This window comes from Coenobita brevimanus, chromosome 1 (genome assembly GCF_032717465.1).
Source record: "Coenobita brevimanus isolate Jiangsu-jjx chromosome 1, ASM3271746v2, whole genome shotgun sequence".
NCBI classification, from domain to species: Eukaryota; Metazoa; Arthropoda; class Malacostraca; order Decapoda; family Coenobitidae; genus Coenobita; species Coenobita brevimanus.
In genome coordinates this window covers 7,535,396-7,561,027 of record NC_136954.1, presented here as the reverse complement: position 1 = coordinate 7,561,027, position 25,632 = coordinate 7,535,396, and the positions used below count along the sequence as shown (strand labels likewise).

General features: G+C 42.0%; 1 pseudogene; it reads right to left on the bottom strand.

Annotated features, from left to right (window-relative positions):
• The window catches only part of LOC145413476 (glutamate receptor 1-like), an 806,335-nt pseudogene that overhangs the window by 555,640 nt on the left and 225,063 nt on the right, over positions 1–25,632 (bottom strand).

Genomic DNA, 25,632 nt, shown 5'->3' with positions numbered 1-25,632 from the left:
ATAATTGTCAGTCTGTCGGTAAAAGAGGGTCACTGAAACTCATGACAATAATTTTGCCAGTTGGGGTTGAGACACTCACTCATTCACTCATTCTCATTCGTACTCTAGTTCTTTCATCTTTAGTTGGCCTAGATTTTCTTCCTTTTGCTCAGAGGCAGAAGACAATAATACTACGGCTCTGTATCCTTCCCAAAGCACTTCGAGACACACACCTCACTCTAGTGTTAATCTCTTGTTATACCTCAGCTTTCAAGATGGAGAGATGGTAATTTTTGGCCAAGTTACAGTAAAAAGGGTATAATACTCACAATAACAATCAAAACGACACTCTGCCGACTTAGTGAAAATATTATATACAGTAGTTCTATTCGTTTGTGCTGTGCGAGGTTTCTTTCGGTTTTGTAACACACTCGATACTGCGAGAACTTGTAACCGTACCAATCGGCGACATACACAGTTAAAGATTAAAGACTATAAGGAAATACACAGGTGTATGTCATAGCTCTGAGTCTTAATGAGGCAAGGAAACAGAGAAAACGTGTGTGTGTGTGTGTGTGTGTGTGTGTGTGTGTGTGTGTGTGTGTGTGTGTGTGTGTGTGTGTGTGTGTGTGTGTGTGTGTGTGTGTGTGTGTGTGTGTGTGTGTGTGTGTGTGTGTGTGTGTGTGTGTGTGTGTGTGTGTACCCTAGGGCCCCGCGGTGCTATTAGGGTAATACCGTACTTTGCAAACAGCCACCAGTTTTGCAAAACAGTCCGTTGCTTAACCACCTCAACCCAACCACCTCATCTGCACCTGTATTATATTCTTGCTATTCCCAAATAGTTATATTTACCTAGCCCTGTCTTTGCCTTCTAGAACAGATTTTTTCATTAACACCTATCCAATAACAAACAAGGCTCGAATGGATCAAACAGATTTAATGTTTGTCTTCCTGTATACAACTCTCATACTCTACTAATAACCTGATTTTCTCCCTTTCTTCCCTCTCGTCCTCGTCCCTGTCTACTCTTCCTGAATTAGTTTACCTTTATTTTCATGCATTTCAGAGAGCTTAATTCCTTGCTTGAGCTCCTCCTCCTATTTGTCCGTTGTCATACGTCTCTTCCTCCACTCCCGATGCCTTCCTTTACCCCCCACCCCCTGCACAGAATTTTACCCCTTTCCCCCTCCACACGTCAACCTTCCCTGCGCTTCCCATTCCCACTCCAGCCCAATTCTTACCATTTTCCCCTGATGGCCAAACTTTTCTTCCACCTATTTCTCTCCCCATCTCACATTACTTTTCCTCAATCCTCCTCCCATCCTCTACCCCTTACCCTTACACATTCTTTATCCCCTTCATCCTCCACTGTTCCTCTACCACTCAATATTATTTTGCCCCTATTCATCATCTCCTCCTCTGCCATATGCCCCCCCCCCCTCCACTTTCCTCTTCCCTTCCTGCTCATCACTGCCTCCCTCCCCGATCTCTCTCTCTCTCTCTCTCTCTGTTCCTTACCGTTCTCCTCCCTCCTTCCACTCTCCTCTTCCCCCACTCACCACTTTATTCTTACCTCAACTCTTCATCTCCACCCCAACCAAGCAGCATCCCCACCCTCTCCTCCTTCCCTTCCATACTTCACCTCTCACCCTCTCCACTGTCCTCCCCTTCCTACTCCTCACCACTCTACTCATACCTCGACTCTTTCCCTCCACTCAAACATTTACCTACCCCTTCCTCCCTCCCTCCTTTCTCCTGCCTCCATCATATTCTCCTCCCCTCTTTTTTCCTTCCTTCCTTCCCTCCCTCCCTCCCCCTGCCTCCATCATACTTTCCTCCCCTCTCTTTTCCTTCCCTCCTTCCCTTTCTTACCCCCTATGGGAAGCCCCGCCATAACAGTATATAATAGATCGCCTGTCTCAAATCTCCGGCCGTCGCCAGTCCCATGAAAATATGATGGACGGTTTTGGCTCTTACTCTGGCCAGCCCTCGAGGTGGCTAGTCCTTTCCCTGAGGATATATTTTTTAAACTTTTGACATTTTTAGTTTTGGTTTTTACTGTAGATGCGTGTTTAGGAAGACCCCCTCTCCTTCCCCCTCCCCCCCTCTCTCTCTCTCTCTCTCTCTCTCTCTCTCTCTCTCTCTCTCTCTCTCTCTCTCTCTCTCTCTCACACACACACACACACACACACACACACACACACACAGTTTCACACACAGTCTCGCCTATATTCACATTCTCTAACCCTTTTCCTTTCAAGCATGATATATAGATAGATAAAGACAGACAGAGAGAAAGATAGACAGACAGACAGGATATAGCGAGAAATACCAAGGGTGTGTGTGGTTAGGCGGGAATGTTGTGGTGGTGTGAGTGAAGATGGACGGTGGATGGGATGGCGTGATTTCACCAGGGAACACATTATGTATCCCACCACACTGGCATATAGGATGAAGAGAGAGAGAGAGAGAGAGAGAGAGAGAGAGAGAGAGAGAGAGAGAGAGAGAGAGAGAGAGAGAGAGAGAGAGAGAGAGAGAGAGAGAGAGAGAGAGAGAGAGAGAGAGAGAGAGAGACTGTCAAATAAAACAGAAATGGAAAAAATTCTAAGGCTTTCACGCTGAGCCTCAAATATCACCTGGACGTATATCTGATCCCCCCTCTCCCCCCCTCTCTCTCTCTCTCTCAAAGCTGACCATTGCCCTCTACAATAATAAAAAAAACGATAAAAGTAAAAAAATATGGAGGCGACTGAAAAAGCCTGAAATATTACTGCTATGATAAATGATGTCATGAAACTCCCCCTACCCACACGGTCCTCTTCCTTCCCCTTTTCCATCTACTTCCCTCCCTTTCTCCCTGTCTCTTCTTCCGGTCCTTCCTCCCCTCCCCTTCCTCTCCTTCCCTATTCCTGCCCCGTCCCCTCCTCACACCACCCATGATCCCTATTCCGTCTCTCTTCTCTCCCATCACGTTCCATCTCTCCTCCCCTCCTTCCTCTTCACCCCCCTCTCTCTTTCCTCTTTCCCTCCCTTTCCACCCTCTATCTTCAATCTTCTCTCATTCTCTTTGCTTTAACTTTCTCTTTCCCCTTTCCCTTCTCCTACTCCCCTACCCAACCTTCCCCTACCCAACCTTCCCCTCAACTCCAGTCCACTCTTCCCTTCCCTTTTCTTCCCCTCCCCTTTCCTTCCTAGTTTCAAGCACTCCTCACTTCCTTTTCTCTTCGTTTTGTACATTCTCTCCCTTCCTTTAACAAACATATTTTTTTTCTATTTTCATGATCTTCCTCTTCTTTCCTTTCTATTTCACTCTACTTTTGAGCATCCTCTTCCGTCTTCCTCATCCTTGTTATCCTTATATTACTCTCTCTCTCTCTCTCTCTCTCTCTCTCTCTCTCTCTCTCTCTCTCTCTCTCTCTCTCCATCACCTTCTTCCTCTTTTCTTTCCTTCTCCCTCTATTTCTGTGCATCCTCCTCCGTCTTCCTCGTCATTCTTATACAACTATTATTCTCTCTCTCTCTCTCTCTCTCTCTCTCTCTCTCTCTCTCTCTCTCTCTCTCTCTCTCTCTCTCAACAGCAGGCGACGTTCAAACAACTCACCCTCATCAATATCGCCAACTTGACTTCTCCAGTTTCGACAACCTACCATACCTCTCCCAGACCAGCAATACCACCTGACCCCCTCACGCCTATAAATCACATCCTGCGCACACACACAGTCCCTCTAATTTCAAGTACTGTATTAAGGTCCCATCATCCCTTATCTGTCAACTTTCATTTTATGCAACAATGGAAGACGATCTAACCTTCCGCTGCTATTTACCTACATTGTCATTTATTTTCAGCTACTGTCAGACGATTCTACTCAGCTGAAGAGAAATCAAGGGCAATGAAATTTTTACAAGTAGATTGATTATCAAAGTGATCTGGAATACTGGACCTGCCTTCCTCTCTCTCTCTCTCTCTCTCTCTCTCTCTCTCTCTCTCTACCTACATACCTTCCAACCTACCTACCTACAACAGACGATTTTCACCTCTTCAGTCCGGGCAAGTCCTCGAGCGTATTCTTGTTCCTACCAGGCAATGATATTCACCTTAAGAAAAGCCTCTTGTATTCTAAGGAGTTTTTAAAGACTATCTCTAACTCCTCCAGGTCGAAAAGCCTACCGTACGCTGAATAAAACTCCCAGGATATCACAGTTACAAAATAATTAAAAAAATATATATATTATCGGCCTCAATGGGTTCCGAGTATAAAACCTTTCCGCAGCTGGACCAGTTGTTTAGGATAGCATCTAACTTGGGTCGTATTCTAAGTGACGACGGATATTTCGTAATACCTCTTCTTTAGTGATTTATTCTGCAGATTTCATTTTCCTATTACAATGTTTGTTGTTGATGAATCTGTGTCGGTATTTCCAATTCCGCCTTAATATCACCGTGTATGAGAATGATGAAAGCATGTGGTAATGAAAAACATAAAAACTGCATGCAAGAAAACAGTATGTGGTAATGAAAAATATATAAACTGCATGCACGAAAATGTTTAATGTATCATGCAAATAAAATCGCTAAGGAAGAGGTGCTACGAAGCCTCTGTACAACCTGATTACGGTGCTATGTGTCCTAACCTGTTCTCTTGGACCTGTATTATCATCAGTTAAGGAAGCTCCCTAACATTTCTTCCTATGCGATTGATTATGCATGTTACACCTTGCCGTCCGCTTGTGTGATACTTAAGTCTTTCCAATATAACCATACTCTGCACAGATAATGCACATAACGATATTAGCCAACAGTATCTAAAAATAAATCGATGAGGAGGAGGTGTTAGGGAGCTTCCTTACCCGATGGGAATACAAGCCTTGGACATATGATGATTTGGGTCCTTTTTCTTACCGATATACATTTCATTCCACACCTAACATCCCTTTATGTTATCTGTTTAATATCGACATTCTTCGCATCAGCAACATACACGAAGACATATAATGCAAGTGTAGTGTGCAGCAGAAACCAACGAGGCAGAGGGGTTACCATACCGCCGACGGCAACTAAATATACAGGCCTATAGAACAATGGAAAGTGCATCACCGGACCTCTGATCATTTACACGTTACAAACACAGTGGGATCCATTACTTAGTGTGCTGTGTGGGTTGGAATTTGGCAACTAAAAATACGCTGTGTTTAAAAAGCTGGCGATTTTATTCAGCTCAGCCATGGATACGAATTTGGAAGCTACAACTGTACAGTGTTTATACACCTACAGATAACTAAACTCGATAAAATTTCAGTTTAGCCACTTGTAGGAATTTGGCAACTATAAATAAGGTAAATTTATACAGCTGGCGATTTTACTCAACTTATTCATAACTTCTGGTATTAAAATGGCTTCAACTCAACCGATTTCACCAGTAAATCATTCCATTCTCAGCTCCGCACAGCCAAATCATGACTCATTCACTTCACAGACCCCTTGTTGACGGTCAGTTTTTCTTCTTTACTCCAGCACCAGCCTCGTCCAGGGCAGCTGTAAATAAACATCTTCCCCACATTAGTACAGTCCGGGGGAAAAGTTGGCTCACATTTCACCACGGTGCTTAGGCAAGGTGCTCATGTGTTCACCGCATTTCCCTCATTAATGACCTAGTGTTCAGTGCCTTTTTTTATAGGCCCAGTTTATTTCTCTTTCGAGGGCTTGCGTGTTCAGTTTCTTTCTCGCTGCAATGTGCATTAGGTTTCTTTCATGGGGATTTGTTGCAGCCTCACAAGACTCGAATCTTGATGCATAGGATACTCCCAGATGGCTTGGGTTTGGCTTAAAAAGAAGAACAGGACTTATGATCAATGCCTATTGACTGCACGGGGATCAGGAAGGCGGTCAAATTACACTTAGTCTTTCCCCTGAGTATGACACGAAACCACCAAACTTACATCCAGGATACTAGTTATATACATGCAATGCTGGTCGAATAGAGACATGGGGGTAAACAAACTGCCTAACAGTCTGACTTAGTAATTTTGTTTAGCTTAGAAGTAAGGCCAATTAAGGGGTAAAAAAATATACTGTATATATATATTATTCTTGTTGTTATGATTGCTGTAGGATATTACGTTCCAGCAACAATGCTTAGCTGAGAAAAATACAGAGCAATTCCGTTTAGATATGAAATTCATCCAGCTATTCCGTGTAGCAAAGAAAAGTATCCGGCAATTCTCTTTAGCTAAGAAACTTATCCGGCAATTCCATTTAGCTGAAAAATATTATAACAGTTGAACGTAAACCCAATGTACCGCAGGCTAAATTTTCCTTCTTCCAGCAGTCCACCATCCCCCTTTCGAAGGATTCAGATGACAGTGAGGGACGTTTGTACAACCAGGCAATGGAGCTGCCCAGCTATAGTGGTGCCAGTATGGAAAGACGTACAGACAGACGCACAAAAATCTCCCCAGAGTTTGACGAATAGTTAGAGGAGAAAAATGAACCATTTGAAATACACACTATCAGAAATAGGGATTTTCACTGCATTTCGCCAGCTGTAGATTTTCTTCAGAAGGAATTGGGAAGCGAGTTGTTTCTTTGACTGTCTCTCCAACACCAAAATTCTAACAGTCTAAAGGGTTAACAGGAAGTCAGAACAGTAAAAGTCAAGCATCATAACTAAGGGCAGTGATCACCTTTTCGGCATTACTGAGGTACAAGCATATTTTTATCAGGCTTACATCAGGACTTTTGTTCAGCCTAAAAATTCCAACCAGATAATTGGGCTAATGTAAGCCTCCTATGACTCACTCACAGTTAAATAAAGTCTCTTCATGTTGGCTGGAACTGAGTACTACAGTAGAACTGTAATGGCCATGAGCGGCTTAACGTGGATATTCTTGCTTCTGTTATCACTACAAAAGATAACGTCTCGAGAAGAATCCTACTTTCTGTCATCAGTATCAGCATCTCGAAAAAAGTCTTGTTTTTCGTTATTAATAAAAAAAAATAACGTCTCATATATATACGAAGCACTTTCATTCGGCTTCAGATAAGGAGAATTTCTAACACCTTTTCCTTTGCCACTGATTCTGCACATTACATTTCAATATTCTATGTTCTGATGCACACTGAGCTCATATTAACACGACATAAGTAACATACAATGGAGTGCTGAGGTGTTATATGCAAACTAAATTGCTCAGGAATAGGCGCAACGATGCGTCATATGCTGCCTTAAATACAAGCCTCTCTGCCAAGGCCCCGGTTGCCTAATTCTAATCACACTCACTTATTTATCTCTTTTAATGGTCTGAATTTTACGGCTTCCACAATCGTCCACCTCCAGTCTTTTTCCCCTACAGTCTCTCTCTCTCTCTCTCTCTCACAAAGTTTCATTGACACTAAAGGTTTTCTACAGCATACGTAACATTATATTTTCACAGTATTTCTTAACCCAAAGAACAATTTCTTATATCTTTTATCAGCGAATGTTTAATCGTTTCCATGTTCATCTGACCACACACGGCCATCAATAGAGCTGAGACAGGCTAGGGATTTCGTCAGGTAAATAAAAGACTCCTACAATTCTGATTACCACACTCTTTAACTACATTTCTATCCCTACTCAGTAACGAACCCTTTCCCTCCTGCTAGTTTCATTACCATTCTTTCAATACTCTTTTTGCAGTATTCATTCTCATCACTATTCCACCAATGCAGCAGTCCAATATTTCCTGGCTTCATCAGTTCATTTCCCCTCCCTCTCTGTTTTTTCCAGTCTTTCCCTGTGTGTAATGAGTCGGCAACCATTCATCCATTCCCCTCACCTGGTCCGTATTAGCGGTGTCATGTTCCTAACCGGATTATCGAGGTGGCAATTTCACAGGGACTCCCCCAATGCTGGTCGTGTCACATTTTCCGTGTCGACTCCACTTTTCGCGTCAATGGCTTTACTATCTCGGCTACGACTGTATCACATATCCAGTTTAAACACTTTAGAATTCTAGATTTTCATACAGCCTTCATAAACACTCTCAGGCTCTTTTAACCACACCTAACTGAATGAACTATCTGGCATCAGCTGGAAGGGAATACTAGACGTGTCACCACCATGAGAAGGTTAATGGCGATAGTATTACCACTCTGGTTTCTGTGACTCAGCTGCATAAAATGGTGACGATAGCTGGACATGAATACTAGAGTTGTCCCAGCCATAAGAGAGTTGGCGGTAACAATAATAACAATCAAGTCCTTTGATTCATTCTCAGATGAATAAACGCAGGGGTATCCGATGCTGCCCAGGTAAAACCTTATGATCGAACACATCAACATTGCCAGGGACCCTACATGGCCACTCCCTCTGTACCAGAAGCCCCCAGACGTCCCATTTTACTCACTGAAACTATGTTCCCCCTTAGGTCCATTTCCCCATGGACATATTCTCCATGGACCTATTCCTACCATGAACCTATTTTCCCACTACCCACCCACCCCACCAATCAGTCCATCCATCCGACTCGTTGTAGCTAATATTTATATGGTTGCAGAACTAAAAAATAAATAAATACAGTAATTGGCTGCCATGTTTCTATCATAATGACCTGATTATTTCTAAGTAGTTCTAATCTTGGCCATCAGGGGCGCCACTTTAGCAACTGTACAGTACACATTTAAATTCGTCTAATAAAGGACAGCATTTCAGAGAGCTCCATATACATCCCCCTCGATTTTCACAGAGGACACACACACACACACACACACACACACACATTCTCATTTGTGTGTGTGTGTGTGTGTGTGTGTGTGTGTGTGTGTGTGTGTGTGTGTGTGTGTGTGTGTGTGTATTTTGTGAAGAAGTATGCGGAATAAAATACTATAGTTTTACCAATGACGACAGAGTTTATCACATATCAAATAATACTTCATAATGACGACTTTGAATCTTTTATGTTATTACTGTTTTCTCCGGACGATTTTATTCTACTTCCTAGGGAATTTTAACACTGGAAAATTTAACCACATACTTTTATGATCCCCTTCATTACTAGAGGTTTTTACGTACACTGCACAGGAGTGTCGATTACCAAAATACATACACACATACATACATACATACGTACATACACACAAACAAATAAATAAATAAAAGATAAATAAAAAACAAAAAGAAAACGATATCAGCGTAAGAAAGAGCTTCACCCCTTCAATCTGAGTACCTCTTGGGGGACGATTTGTCTATTTTTCCCTGGCTAACCTCTAACGATTTTTCTCCTCAACAACAAACATCTCGAGGACCGGAAGTTTAAGCCACGATCCCCATTCTTCCTTACACCTGGGTCCGTATTCTCGTCTTAAGGAAGCACCCTAACACCCATTCCTAAACAATTTATTTTGCCTGGATTACTCCTTGCTATCTTCTTCTGTGTTATTTAGATCATTTTAATATCGCCATACTCTTCATAAACAACACACAAACTTATATTACCGGCCATATCCAAAAATAAATCGCTAAACAAATGGTGCTAGGGAGCCTCCTTAAGTGACGAGAAGACATGCCATGGAGAGACGGCTTATATGCTAATTTTACTCTGGCCAACTATACTCTCTTCACTTAAACTTGGTAAAAACAAATATCATCTCTCCATCTTCAATACCGAGTTGTCACATTAACACTAAAACAGTGTTAATCACGAAGAAGTGCTACAGAAAGGATGTATAGCCTTAGCACTGCCTTTTTTTTTTTTTTTTTTTTTTTTACCACTGAACTACTTCAAAAGGACGAAAATCTGGGCCAAGTTAAGCTGAAAAAGTATATTCATTTTTACACAATAGGAAAATCTACAGAGGTCTATGGGTTAAGGGAACAGGGTTTCTTAATGAGTAGGGAGAGAGAAATGTACGGTGAGAGAATTGGGAATGAGTGAGAATGAGATGAAAGAAAGGGATGAGAGTATGAGAAATGAGAGAAGGCACTGACAGAAAGAGGAACTGAGACGGGGGGGGGGGAGTGAGAAGAGAAGGGAGTGTGAGAAAGAAAAGAAGCGCGAGAAATGAAGTGTGAAAGGAAAGGAAGAGTGAGAAAGAGGAGTAAAAGTAAGAATGGGGAGGAAAAGTTAGACAGAAGGTGAAGAGCGAGAAAGAGGAGGAAGGGTGAGAAAGAGGAGGAAGGGTGAGAAAGGGGAGGAAGGGTGAGAAAGAGGAGGAAGGGTGAGAAAGAGGAGGAAGGGTGAGAAAGAGGAGGAAGGGTGAGAAAGAGGAGGAAGGGTGAGAAAGGGGAGGAAGGGTGAGAAAGAGGAGGAAGGGTGAGAAAGGGGAGGAAGGGTGAGAAAGGGGAAGAAGGGTGAGAAAGGGAAGGAAAGGTGAGAAAGAAGAGGAAGAGTGAGAAAGAGGAGGAAGAGAGAGAAAAGGGAGGAAGAATGAGAATTAGAGGAAGAGTGATGGAAGAGTGAGAGAGAGAGAGGAAGAGTGAGAAAGTGAGGAAGAGTGAGAAAGGGGAGGATGAGTGAGAAAGAAGATTAAACGTGAGATGGAAGGGGAAGAGTGAGAAAGAGGAGGAAGAATGAAAAAGGAGAGAAAGACTGAGATAAAGGGAAGAAATTGAAAAAAATAAAAGCGAAGCAAGTGAAAAAGAGGAGAACAACTGAGAACACGAGTGAGAAACAAGACAGGGAGAGAAAGGAGAAACAAAAAAGTGCCAGAAAAAGAATGCGAAGTAAAAACTTAAAGGTTGAAAGAGGAGTCACCAAGAGAAGAGAATGAAAAGAACAAATGTAACAGAATGAGAATATGTCAGGAAAGCAAGAATGACCAACAGCAGTATGATTGAGCAGGAAAGCAAGAATGACCAACAGCAGTATGATTGAGAGAGATTATTAGAAAAGAGTAATACAGAGAAGAAAAAGAGGTGGGAGTAAAATAACAGGCATAGCAAAACTGGGCAGCCCCACTACACAGGAGTGACTGCGAAACCTTGGCTCGTATTTTCAGCGGCTAAGGAAGCTCCCTGACATCTCTTCCTTATCAACTTATTTTTAGATATGGCTGGCTAACGTCGTTTTGTACGTTATTAATGTAGAAAATTGTAATATTAGAATTGTTAAAGTAACACAGAATAAGACGGCAAGGTGTAATAAGGAAAATAAATAGATTAGTAAGTGGTGTTAGGGAACCTCATCAGCCGACGAAAATACGGGTCCTAGAAACATACAGCAAACGAAAATACTTTACTCGGCCTAAAAACGTTCTCGTAAAAATTCCATAATAAGCCCTAAATATTCTCCAGTGTTTTCTATTTGAATCAACTCCTCCACCATCCTGGAGAAAGGCTGCGCCCTGACCACACCCAGGGAGCTGTGGAGTGGGATAAGAAGTGAATGAGAAAAAGAGTTCGAAAGAAAGACAGTTAAATTCGAACTAAGGAAACCGAAAGAGGGAGAGAGAGAGAGAGAGAGAGAGAGAGAGAGAGAGCGTCAACCCTCATGAAACACATCAGGGTAGAGGGCCTTATCCCACTAGACCACCAGGACCCTAATTGGTTACACGGTTACCACCCAACGTAGTGACTGATTTCCTGGGCTACAAGAAAATATATGGCTTGACACTCAGTGTACAGTCACTGGAAGGTAGTTACACCATCGAGTGAGTGAATGGTGAGCGCCCCTAACAACAATATAGGCAGCAATGATAATAATAACAGCAATATTATCATCATCACCATCATCATCATCATCATCATCACCATCCTCCTCCTCAGCATCATCATCAGCAACAACAACATAACAGCGCAGCAGCAGAAGCAGAAGCAGCAGCAACAACAACAACAACAACTACAACTACAACAACTACAACAACAACAACAACAACAATAATAATAATAATAATAATAATATGAGAGAGGGGGGGTGTGAGCTGGGAGCAGGGCAGTGAAATGGTGGGGGACAGGGCGAGGTGGAGGCGATTTGTTTCTGGCCACCCCGTACGGGATTGAGGCGTCTGGCAATAGATGGATAGATAATAATCATAATAATAATAATAATAATAATAATAATTATAATAATAATGATGATGATAACAATAATAATAATAATAATAATATTAATAATAATAATCATCATCATCATCATAATAATAATAACAGTAATAATAATCACCAATATAATAACAGCTAATACTGTGAAGTGTTAAGCCCTGACTATCAATATGAAACATTGTAAAACACACTGCAAAATGGAAAATGTAATAATGTCGAAAGTAATATTACATTATACAACGCAAACATAATATGGTACAAGTGTAACCTGTAACGGTAATATAGTACAACTGTAATATGTACTATCTCAAGACCAGGAATGAGATGGCTTGTTTCCAGACTGACAGAAGGAGGTCTAACTAATTTCCAATAGTTAGGCAGGACAAAGACCAAGTTTAGGTTCTTCATAAAGCTAACGAGGCAGGTCTTTGACGCCGCTAATTAGGGCGGGAGGACGCTGCTGGCTGCCTGGGATCCCGTGTTTTCCAGGATCTCAAACTTTATCACAGAAATGAAAAGGAAAATACGACTGCCAAGTGAACCACAAATCTGTTTAAGTAGGAACATAAAACCAGATGCAGTGTCGGAAGGTGGTAAATATAGAAGAGTTATATAAGGCAGGCAAGACCCATTTTCCTGGCTCATACACTCTTACTAAGGCGAAATGGAGAAGAGGAATCCACGTGTACAAGGAAAAAGAATATAGGGAACGCCTGATGGTGAGTGTAACTAAAACTATATAGATTACTGTTGTTATTTTTCCCTAATGGCTGCCATAACCACTTCATTTCGACTGTGTACTTTTTACTTGGTGCGGCCAGATTAATGTATTCGGTTTACGGGATTACATTAATAGCGGAAGAAATTGGTGAAGCCTGTGTGTAATTCCTCCTGTTACACGTGTAATTCCTTCAGCCAGAAATGTAATCCCTCCTGTTAGAAATGTAATCCCTTCTGTCAGAAATGTAATCCCTCCAGACAAATGTAATCCCCCCTGTTAGAAATGTAATCCTTCCAGTTAGAAATGTAATCCTTCCAGTTAAAATTGTAATCCTTCCTGTTAGAAATGTAATCCCTCCAGGTAGAACAGTGTATTATAAATTGAATAAAACCGTTTGAATATAAGAAAAACTATATATGAAAATAGTTCATCGTGTTGGAAGGATTAATGAAGGATTTATCAAACCACACCAGTGTCAATGCGTAGCTGAAAATAATCGTCCAGAGAAACTAATCGGATACACAGGGTGATTTACTACTGAGGCAGCAGTGTAAAGCCAATAAATCCCTTAGTAATGTCCGGATTTATTTGACTGTCGCAAAATTCTGTCAATATTCAGTCTATGTCAGTTATATGCAGCATGTTGGGACCTCCCTTGACATTTGAATTAAATACAGATATATACTAAAATAATGTTGGTCTTCCTCCAGCCCGGCGCAGAGAAGACATCACTCAGGTCGATATTCTCGTTAGTTAAGGAAGCTCCCTAGCACCTTTTCCTTAGCGATTTATTTTCGGATATGGCTGGTTACCATCACAATTTGTATGTTATTTATGTTGAGTATTGAGGCATTTGAATGATTCATATGACACAGAAGAGGACAGTAAGGAGTAATAAGCAAAATAAAATGCTCAGGAAAAGGTGCTACAGAGCTTCCTTAACCGACGCGAATACGGGCCTTGGTCACTTGCACTGTTTCAATGATCGTGCCATTTTTGATAACTGAAGGGTTATTTTTAGTTCACCTGCTTTAATTTTATTTTTTTTTTCCTCTGGCTATCTTGTCATCTTAAGGGAAAGAGAGAGATAAAAAAAAAATCTTCGCATACTTGGCTGGCTAAAACATTATACAGAAGAATACAGCTATCCCGGTGGAAAGGTTGCACTGAAAATTTGTTAATTTGGAAGACAGAGTTCAGGTATGCTTGGAGTTACGTTTTGAGTTATGCTCAAGGTTCTGTTTAGAGTTATGATTATATTTGTGCTTTGAGTTATGTCTAGAGTTATATTTACGTAAGCCTAGAGTTATGTTTTCATGTTATGCTTAGAATTATATTTAGTTATGCTTAGAGTTAAATGCCGCTTTCAAAACTTGGTGTAAAAGTCGTAATGAAGTGACGAAAGTCAGTAACAAATTTCACACAAATCAGTTCCTTAAACGAAAAATAACAAAATAACTCTTTTTATTTAGAACAGTGAATCACCCAATATCAACACATGTAGTTGGACTGGAGGGGTTAATGAAGGCTTTATCTAACCTTTCACTTCTAAAAGCCAATCTGAAGGTAAATAAAATCGTCCAGAGTCAATAAGAAAAAAAAAAAAACTAAATTACCCGAAAGGAATATGAAGGTGCTTTCTAAGTGCCCTTACCTCCTGGCTTTTTGGATTTCTATGACACTACCATACTTTTGATTAATTTCATACGTATCTGGACAGGTTACACCTTCTGCTCTTGTTAACTCGCCAGAAAACAAATACATAAAGTTTTAACAACTTTCTGATCCCGTCTAAATCCGGTGACGTCCTTTTTTCTTAACTGTTTGCTTCATTCTTGCGACTACCCAGCAAATTTACTCAAACGCGTCTTACACTGGGGATCTACTGTGGCAGCACCTACCCCTCCCCTCCAGTTTTACAAATCTACCTAAAACAAGAAATCTACCTAAAACAAGAAGCGGTGCCAAGGCACAGCGAACCCGTCCCCGACAGTCACTAAAGTGCTGACGTATAAACACAACAGGATATCTAGTAAAAGATGTCACATATCAAATTGGGAGCAAATCGGATGAAAATTGACGATTCTATGCCCATTTGAAATTTTAGGCCCGATCCACCTGACACTGACCCCCCTACCGCTAAGTGGGGGTGACCCCCCTGATGTAATGAGGCATGTTATAGGATGCAGATTTGAAAGATGCACCTTTAAGTTTTGGTTTCATGATATAGCGAATCTGAAAGGAGTTACGGTGAAAGAGTGGTTTTAACCCGTCCCCGTTCTTTTTTTTATATTTTGGGGGCCTACAGCCTGGGACTTAGTCCAATTTGGCCCAAGATTCATTGAAGTGATCAGACGGTCATAACCCATCAGCCCGGTAATTTTAGTCAAAAGCGCACCAGAAGTTTTCGCATAAAGTTAACACAAAGACAGACAGACGGACAGAGAGACGGACAGACAGACAGACGGACAGACAGACAGACAGACACAAACAAGCAAGCAAAAAAAAAAACGAGTGAAAACAATACCAGTCAGCATGCCCCTCCGAGGTGGGAACAGGTAATAAATAAACCGGTCAGGAGATGGTGAAAAGATAACAGAACCAAAAAAAATAAAACTTCCCCGGTCCGTATGGGTAACACACTCACTGAACCGATTCATTGTCAGAATCTGGACGTTTTTCATATTTTTCCCCAGTTCCATTCCTGCCACCGCAATATAATAGTCTTACGGATAAAAGTGCTTGAAGCAGTACAGGTGTTTACCCTCACATGACGGGCTTCTACACCTAAGCTGAATGAAATCGTTGGACGACAGTAAGAACTGTGTAAACTATAGTCGTCACACACACACACACACACACACACACACACACACACACACATGTATGTAATCAGCCATCCCTTCTTCGACCAACTCATCCTCAAAATTATGACGAACTTACTACGAAATTACGCTACAGGTTAGAAATGGGTGATCAGTCCAAAACTTTGCAAGGAATTATTGCAAATTTTTACAAACAAATTTGCCGATGCGAATGAAGATAAGCGCGAATTTCCAAGGTTCTAAGGTCAAGGCTGGAACAGGCCAAAGATTACGTTTTATCAATTTCACATGACCCACATTTTCGTCCTTTTGTAGCTGATTTCACTTTGACCAGTGGCAGAAAAAAGGAAATATTACAGTTCTGCACCCTTACCACAACACTTCTTCGTGACAAGCATCTTATTCTAATATTAACCTGTTTTTACAACTCAGCATTTTAGATGGAAAGATGGCAATCACGAAAAGTTACCTGAAGAGTGTATGCCAAGTTAAAATGAAAAAAGTATCTACGCCAGGCAGGGATCCCGACACCTTTTTTCTTCTTGCTCTACTTTAGTTATGTTTAGGGTGTAATAAAATCCATCATTCCAGTGAAGGGGTGAGAACGGTGCCATACACGCAAAGGCACGAATCCGTGTGTGTGTGTGTGTGTGTGTGTTTTCGCTACTTGAGGAGGCTCTCAAGTACTTTTTCCTCACCACTATACTTTTGCTCAAATTTTTAATGACAGCTGGTGCTAGGGAGGTACGCCTTCATGTGGTAGCACTGACACAGCCAGGCTACTCCACTGTCCGGTTATACAAACGTTCTTCATCTCCCTCCCTATCCCCTCAAAAGGAGGATGGTGGACTGCGGGAGAGGGGCAGCTTTAATCTGTAATCCACTGGTTCTGTTTCCAGATGAACCTGGGGCTGCAACTACTAATATTACTATTGCATTATATCTATACAAACTCTCAATACTGCAAAGATATAAACAGCATGTGAAACACCAAGACGGATTAACACCGAAAGTAAATCGGTACATGAGAGGCGCTGGAATATCTTCAGAACCGACAAGAGGACATCTCTGTGACGAGAGATTTGTGTACAGCCGACAAGTGTTTTTTCTTAACACCTCTTCTTTAACGACTTCTGTATATTACGCCTTCATATCCCACTGTATTTCACTTATTCCTACTTTGTCGAAAATAAAACGATGTAAATAATGCCACGTAAAGGTAGGTACCCTAGGTAAATTCATCCACACTTGGTCGGCCTAAGCGAGCGCGTGCGCAGAGTCTAACGATCCATGATGAATATTGCGCAAATGTTCTTTACTGTTCCCAACGTAATGTGATTATATAGACAGATGGAATAAACAGACAGACAAGACGGACAGACAAACAGTTAGACAGAAGTAGGTTGCAACTTGAGTTAAGCCACGCCCTCGCTCCCCACTCAACCAATCAGAACGCACGCTCCATTCAGGTCAGGCTGTGACGTCATCAAATAGGCCACGCTCATTATTACGATGAATAATACTGCGCAAATTATCTTTACTGTTTCCAACGTAACGTGGGCGCGCGCACGTTCAATACGAGTGTTAATGTGTAATATCCAACATTTATCGCTACGAATATGGTGCTACGAAGCATCCTCTGCTGTCTGGAATAGGGTGTGGGTGCTAAGCGTTTTTCACATTTATCGATCTGTTTATCTATCTGACTACTTATCTATATCTATTTACCTACGATTTCTCTCGTGGGAAAAAGCAGCACAGAATATTATTGAGAGCCCTTCGTAGCAAGGTGGGAATGGTACACTACGCCTTCTCCTCTCTCTCTCTCTCTCTCTCTCTCTCTCTCACAGCAAGGACGATGTTCATTTAGATAACGTAACCAATACGCGGGCGACATCACTCAATCACGTCACGACATAAATTGCCACCCATATGACCACGCCACAAAAGTTCCCTTCTTGGGTGTGTGTGTGTGTGTGTGTAATTCACCGGGTCGGTCAGGATCACTTGATGGTCGTGATCGTCAGCTTTTACCCTCCCGGAAGGGAGCTGAGAGCTCATATAGTCCGATCTAAGGGCAAGGCTGTGTGTTGATACACTCATGTCACCCTCTTACTCGTTTAGGGCACATTCCTCTTTCTCCTTACCGTTCGTCATCGTCATTATCATTATCATCTTCGTCATCATAATTATCAGTTATTATCATACTCGTTATCATCTTCGTTCCAGTACCTTTCATAAAATGTTGTCGCTCGTTTACCTGGCTACTTTTTCTCTCATTATTGTCCGCCATCGTCCTCATCGTCATCATCGTCACCATCATCATCAGCATTTTTACTCTTGCTACTCGATTGACTACGGTACGTTTCTCTTGCTCATGATCATTCCTCATCGTCATCATCGTCGTCGTCACCATCATCATCGTCCTCGTCATTAACTCACTTTTCTCGTTTAAGGGACTCTTCTCTTTCTTATTAGTGTTCATCACTGTCAACACCATCGTCATGTTCATCATCACCATTATTATCCTCATCGTCATCAGCATCATTACCCTACCGTCATTATCATCATCATCAACTAAATCGATATCCTTATATATTCTCTTAATATGGCAGCCATACACGCATAGGATAAATTCTGTCTATCTATCAATTGCCAGACGCCTTAATCCCGTACGGGGTGGCCACAAACAAATCGCCTCCGTGTCGCCCTATCTCCAGCCATTTCGCTGCCCTCCCCCCCAGCTCACACACCCCCTCTCTCGTATACCTCTCCACTCCATTCGTCCATCTCATCCTCGGGCTCCCCCTCCCTCTCCCCCCCCCTTCACCTCACTCACATATACCCTCCTTATTTGTCACTCTCCACTGCTTCAAAATTCAATGATGTCTACATATCAGGTAACCACTTGTCTTTTAACACTCAGATTTCTATTAAGGGAAGGCGGTGGCCGAGTCGCTAGATAGGTGGTCTACGGTTCCAGTGGACGCGGGTTCGAATCCTTACTGAGGCACAGAACAGGTTGAAGGATATGAATTTCTTTATAGGAAACTCTACTGATCTACCAAAGACCCGCCGACATTCGTAAAAACATCCCCTCTAATACCAATACACCAGTCCTGTATGAGAGCCCCATCATGTAATCAATATGACCGGTGGGTGTTGGCGCCAAAGTGGTGACATGCGTAGGTGTATGTTATGTGGGAGGAATGCTGGGGCCTCAGGGAATGCTCTCTTAAGCCTATACTCAGAGTCGGACGCATTAAAAAAAAAGTTGAATATAATTATCTGGTATTAGGAGGAAGAGAATGCACCCCCATCCCTGAGTGAGTTCTTAGCACCACTATTAACACTCAAGTTCTTCTGACTCCCCCTCGGCTGAATAAAATCCTCTGGTGTTAGCTGCAATAGAAGAGTTGTCCTGACCATGAGAAGATTAATACTTGAATAAAGGATTAGAGGTGCCCCAGCCAAGAATGGGGTAACTGTACTATACTCGTTTTACTCTAACTTGGCCTGAAACTGACATCCCTCCATTTTGAATGTTGAGGTTTAGCAACAGATTAACTAAACAATAATGCTAGTTACGAGGAAGTGCTATGAAAATGGATACTGTTGAGCCGCAGTATCGTTTTTTTCTGCTACCGATCTTCGTAAAAATGGTTGCCAAAGGATGCAAATAAGGGCCAAGTTAAAGTGAACGAACTATACTTTCTTTAACTTGGCCTAAAACTGCCACCTCTCCATCTTTTATGCTGGGTTGTAACAAGAGATCAACATTAAGAATATGATGTTTGTCACAGAGAAGTGCCGTGGAAAGTATGAAGAGCTATAGCGTTGTCATTTTCCCGCCCACTAAGCTACATGAAAAAAGCTGCAAAAAGGACAAAAATCTGGGCCATGTTAAGGTGAAAAGGGTTTAGAGTGTTAGGCACCTATGCTCGCTCTCGAATTAATAAAATCGTGTGGAACAGGAGGATATGTATCTCCCATAATCCTTTCTCCATCAACCTCTTCCACTATTCTCAAAACATCTCTTCATATTTTTTTTTTTAAATAACAGAACAGAGGAAGGAAAAACAAATGAATAAAAAAAAAATCCATGCACCAGATTTCTGGTGTCCTCTGTTCATAAAATATCTGTAACAGTTAGACTTGAACAGCAGTAGGTTGAAGTTTGGAGGGAAGCAACTCTGGGGAAGTGAATTCCAGAGAGATGCAGTTCGGGGAATAAAAGAATTCTGATAGGCAGAAGTTCTGCAATATGGCTAAGTGACATTTCAGTCATGAGCGCTACCAGGTGCCCGTGTAGCACGAGGGAAGGCATGGAGAGATGGCACCATGGACGCAACTTCGTATGAGCATTTGCTATAGAAATATCTGTAAAATAACGCAAGGGAGGCAACATTCCTTCTTACTTGTAGGGGAGGTAGTTTATTAGTAATAGCAGGATTACTAACAATTCTAACAGCTTTGTTTGAATTTTGTCTACTTGTTTTAGTGCAACCTCTCCACATCCACTCCACAAGGGTGAGCAGTTTTCAAGCTGAGAGCACACATGACAATCATAAATTATAACTAACTGCTCGTCAGTGAAGAAGTTACCGACTCTGTACAATAATCCAACTTTCTTTGAGGCGGTTTTAGCAAGTGATCTAACATGAGAGGTCCAGCTGAGGGCATTGTTAAGCGAGATGCCGAGAATTTCAATACTTTTGGAAATGGGAATATTTGTAGCATTGAAGGTAATATACGATTCTGGCAATACCTATCTATTAGCAAATGGTATAAATTTAGTTTCACTAGCATTAATTGAGACAAGGTTATTTTGTCCCCAGTCACTGATCGTGGATAAGTCTTGATTTAAAGAGATGGCTGTACTGCGTTGAGAGTTAGAGATATCGGACTCTATAAATGGATGTCTGAATGAGAATGAACTATAAAGTGTTGAGATATGAATGGATGGGATTGTGGGTGACAGATAAAGAGATCATAATATGAGCGAGGAACAGGGTTGGTGCCAGAACTGATCCCTGTGGCACGCCGGCATTAACTGAGTGGAAAGTGGAATATACATCATCTACTTTTACTCTTATTCTTCTGTTGCTGAGATATGAGGAAATCAAAGGAACAAAAGAGTTTTGTCCATAGCAAGGGAGTTTGGACAGCAGGGAACGGTGCCACACTCTGTCGAAAGCTTTAGAACTATCCAGGGCTACTGCATGAGTTTCACCATGTAGGTCAACTGATTGATGGATGGTATGAGTCAGGAGATTGAGTATGTCAATGGTGGATCTTTCTTGGTGAAAACCATATTGTCCATCACTAATTAAGTTCTTGGATTCAAGATGTTTAACTATGTGCTTATTAATTACAGTTTCAAAAACCTTACCAAGAGAAGATGTGACAGCTATTGGTCTGTAATCAGAGAGGTCAGAGGAACTTCCTTTCTTTGGAATTGGGTGGATATTGGCTTCTTTCCACGAATTAGGGAATGAAGAAGTACGTATGCATAGTCTGAATAATTTTGCAAGAACAGAGGCAAGTTCTGGGGAACACTTTTTCAAAACAATTGGCGGAATTCCATCTGGGCCTGGAGCTTTGTTGGTAGGTAAATTGTCTAGGATGGATTTCACGTACCTTGTCTGTATTATAAGTGGAACAATGTCGGGAGTGTCAAGTTCTAGTGCTGGGACATTCTGGCTAGCTTCCTCTAAGGTAGAATTTCTGGCAAATGTACTGGCAAAGATATCTGCTTTCCCATGCGGGTCATTTGTAATGTTGCCATTTGGAGACTTTAGTGGGGGAATGGATGATGACTTGTTAAAGTTATTATTGAGAGAACTATGAGTTGACCAGAATATTCTATTGTCATTAGGGTTGTTAAGTAGTGTTAATGCTTGGTTTTGAAGATAGTTTGATTTAGCAAGATTTATTACAGCTTTTGCATGGCTTCTAGCAATTATAAATTGAGAGAGTGATTCAGATGTTTTTGATTTCATGTAATAGTTATATGCTGATGACTTTAGGGCTGTTACTCTGGCATAGTTGCTATCAAACCATTTTGGAGAGTTCGATCTTTTAGTGAATTGCTGACTTGGTATGAATAAATCCATACCAGCTAGTATTAAATCGCAAATGTGGGACTGGGTAGAATTGACATCACTAGAGAAGAAAGACTGCCATAGAATGTCAGCAAGATAATTTCTAAATCCATCCCAGTCTACCCTATCAAAGTGCCATCGGGTCACCCTGACAGGTTCAGAATGGGGAGGTGTAGGAGGGTTAACTAATGAGGCTTTGATGAGATTGTGGTCAGAGGATCCAAGTGGAGACAATACTTCTATCCTGTACTGATCTGGATTATTTGTCAGGAACAGATCCAAAAGATGGGCATTATGGTCAGGATTATCAGGTATTCTGGTTGGTTGCTTTACCAGTTGAGTGATATTAAACGATTCTGCAAACAGCTTGCACTCTAGACCAGCATCGTCAGTCTCGGCAGAATGCAATAACCATTCAACATTATTATGTTAAAATCACACAAGATGATTAATTTCGGTGCTAAGGGCAAGATTAAGGTTACTCAACTGTGTGGAAATGGAATCAAATACACTGGATTCAGAAGAAGCATTGGGGGAGCGATAAACTACACAGATATATTTGGTAATATTCTGACAGTTTAGTTTATACAACGAGTAATAAAAACTGCATGAAGTGAAGTTTAAAATGGTGTCAACTGCATATTGGGATTTGAATAAGCAGTTGAATAAAATCGCCCTGCAGTACAACAATAAATAAACAAATAACGTCCCTGACCATCGGTGGAGCAATACGTGAACTACTGAAGCGTGTTTGGCTAAAATTAATAACACATTCATCTCAGCTGATGGCCGACTGTTATCACACTGAAGGACAAATATGACTAGTAACCGAGGGGACTCATTCCTACCTAATATTAACGGCTCTGATGAGTTGGCAGGAAGGATGGGACTTGACTGTATTAGTGTTGTGATGGGAATTGACAGACTGAGATGGTTTGGTCATACTGAGATGATGGATGATGTTAACTGGGTGTGGAAAGTGAGAGGTGTAAATGTCCACGGTGGGGTTGCGAGAGGCAGAGTGAAAAAGACCTGACGCGAGATCATAGAGTGTGATCTCAGCGATATGGGACTATATATGAAGGCTGCCAGGGATCGAGCAGCATGGAGAGCCTCCATTAGGTGACCAGGGCCGACAAACAAAAACCTCTCTCTCTCTCTATCTCTCTCTCTCTCGTTGGTATAACTGGACAGCTCCACTTCCCAGTCATATCAATGCCACCATGTAAAGGCGTCCCTCTCCAACACCTGGGATTAAGGTAAATAGCGATAACAGGTAAAAAATAAAAATAAAGCGTACTAAATGGACTAATACGTGATCTGCTTAGGACGGATACGGGGCACAACACCGAATTCGGACAGGCGGGGTCAGTCCGAATACATTACTGGTATCCGCTGGGGCCCCTGGGATGTAGTGGGGCTCGTCAACAGGATCCCATAATCTGTTTAAGAGGGCCACTGTTGGCATCATGACTGTTGACGCAGAGGGTGAGGTGGACTGGTGAGGGACGTGGTGAGGAAATGGAGGGATGGGAGGTTACCTGGTGAGAAATGAGGGAGATTGTGAGGTGAAATAACGATCACCGGGATGCTGCGGGATACATTATGCCAAAGTAGGAAAGGGAGGTGAATGATAAGGCATGGGAGGAAGGTGAGCTGGGGAGAGGGAGGAGGTGAGCAAGGGAGAGGGAGGGAGGTCAGCTGATGAGGGAGGTCAGCTGGCGAGAGGGAGAGAGGGAGGTGAGCTGGTGAAAGGGAAGGAGGTGAGTTCGTAAGAGGGAGGGAGGGAGGTGGTGATGGATGAGAGATGGGATATAGAGGTACAATACCTGTCGACGAGATCCGATAATCTGGTGAAGAGGATTGCTTTAAGTAGGATGAATGCTAATAGAGTAAGGCCAGTGATGTAAAGGGAATAAAGTATGGAAGGTAGGAGAATGGAGGGAGTGAAGTGAAGTGGTGAAGGAGGGAAGTGGAGTGCTGAAGGAGAGAAATGGTGAGGGAGGGAAGTGACATGGTGAGGAAGTGAAGTGGCGTGGGAGGGAAGAGGTAGGGGAGGGAAGTGAAGTGGTGAGTGAGGAAAGTGGAAGTGGTGCGGGAGGGAAGAGGTGAGGGAGAGAAGTGAAGGGGTGAGAAGGAAGTGAAATGGTGAGGGAGGGAAGTGAACTGGAGAGAGAGGGGAGGGTGAAGAGTGAAGTGGTGAGGGAGTGGAAGGTGGAGATTGTTGAGGGTAGGGATACAGAGGCGCTTATTGACAGGATCAGATAATCTGGATGGGGATTCACTGATAGCAGGATGAATGTTAATAAGGGCGGCGCGGCGGAGGCTGAACTGAACTGCCGAGGGTACAATGATAACTGGCAATTCCGTATCATCAGCTTCATGAGTAGGGGCCCGAGGCTAGGCTACGGTAGTCCAGTACATTTAAGTGTAGATGGCCAGCACACTTCCCCTGATGGCATTAGGTAGGCTCATTGAAACACTTCCATTCTTTTCTTTGGACTGTCTATGCAAGGCGTTCACTCCGACTAGGGAGTTCCAACCACGAGACCATCGTGAAGATGATGGGATTACGCGGTGGTGAAAGAAGATATGGCGGAGATTAGATGACGTGACAATTTGACTAAGATGAAAAAACGAATAAAGAGAAGAAGCCGAAACGAAACTGAGTAACAGGAACCGGCATTACAAGCTATAACTCACTCATTCCTCACTCTGACTGGGAAATTCAAACCTTTAAACCTCTCAGAGTGTTAAATGACCACAATGGAACGAGATAACAAAGAAAATCGACCAAAGGAAAACTGACAAATAATTATGAATATAAAAATAAAGCAGGGGAATAAAAAGGGGGAAAATGGAACAAAAATGGAAAAGGAAAAACTTAGAATTAAAACAGCAATAATGGTAAAAAAAAATAAGCAACACCCACAAAAAGGAAAAACAGCAAGTTTAGGAAAACAAAACGAAAAACTAAGCAAAAAAAGAAAAAGGGGAAAAAATGACAGAATAACAAGTATGTCGCAAACAAACGAACAAACACAGAAAAGAACAAAGGAATAAAAAGAAAATATTAGTAAAAAACACAGAAAAATAACATTACTGGGAAAAAAGTATGATGAAGAAAAAGTGTAGGAAAAAAGTGTGTAGTGGTGGGCAACAGGGATTACTGAGGATTAGTGAAACTCTGTGTCAGAAGTCACGGAAGCACTGTTTTCGTCGAGACTGGTGGTGTGGTGCACAGACTATCACCACCACTAGCACCATCACCATCATTATCACAATCAGCCAATAGCACCATCATTATTACAATACGCCACTATCACCATCACTCTCACCATCAACCACTAGCACCATTACTATCACCACATAGCACTATCATTTATCACAATATATACATCAAGGGTCAACAGAACCACAATCATCACCATTACTAGCACCGGGAATTACTAGCACTAGCAGTCATTAACATCGTTTAATCTCACCCAGTTGTTAAAGCAACCAACCAGAATACCTGATAATCCTGACCATAATGCCCATCTCTTGGATTTATTCTTGACAAATAATCCAGATCAGTACAGGATAGAGGTACTGTCACCACTTGGATCCTCTGACCACAATCTCATCAAAGCCTCATTAGTTAACCCTCCCACACCTCCCCGTTCTGAACCTGTCTGGGTGACCCGATGGCACTTTGATTGGGAAGACTGGGATGGATTTAGAAATTATCTTGCTGATGTTCCATGGCAGTCTTTCTTCTCTAGTGATCCCAATTCAACCCAGTCCCACATTTGCGACTTAATACTAGCTGGTATGGATTTATTCATACCAAGTCAACAGTTCACTAAAAGATTGAACTCTCCAAAATGGTTTGATGGCAACTGTGCCAGAGCAACAGCCCAAAGTCATTAGCATATAATTCTTACTTAAACTCAAAAACATCTGAATCACTCTCCCAATTTAAAATTGCTAGAAATCATGCAAAA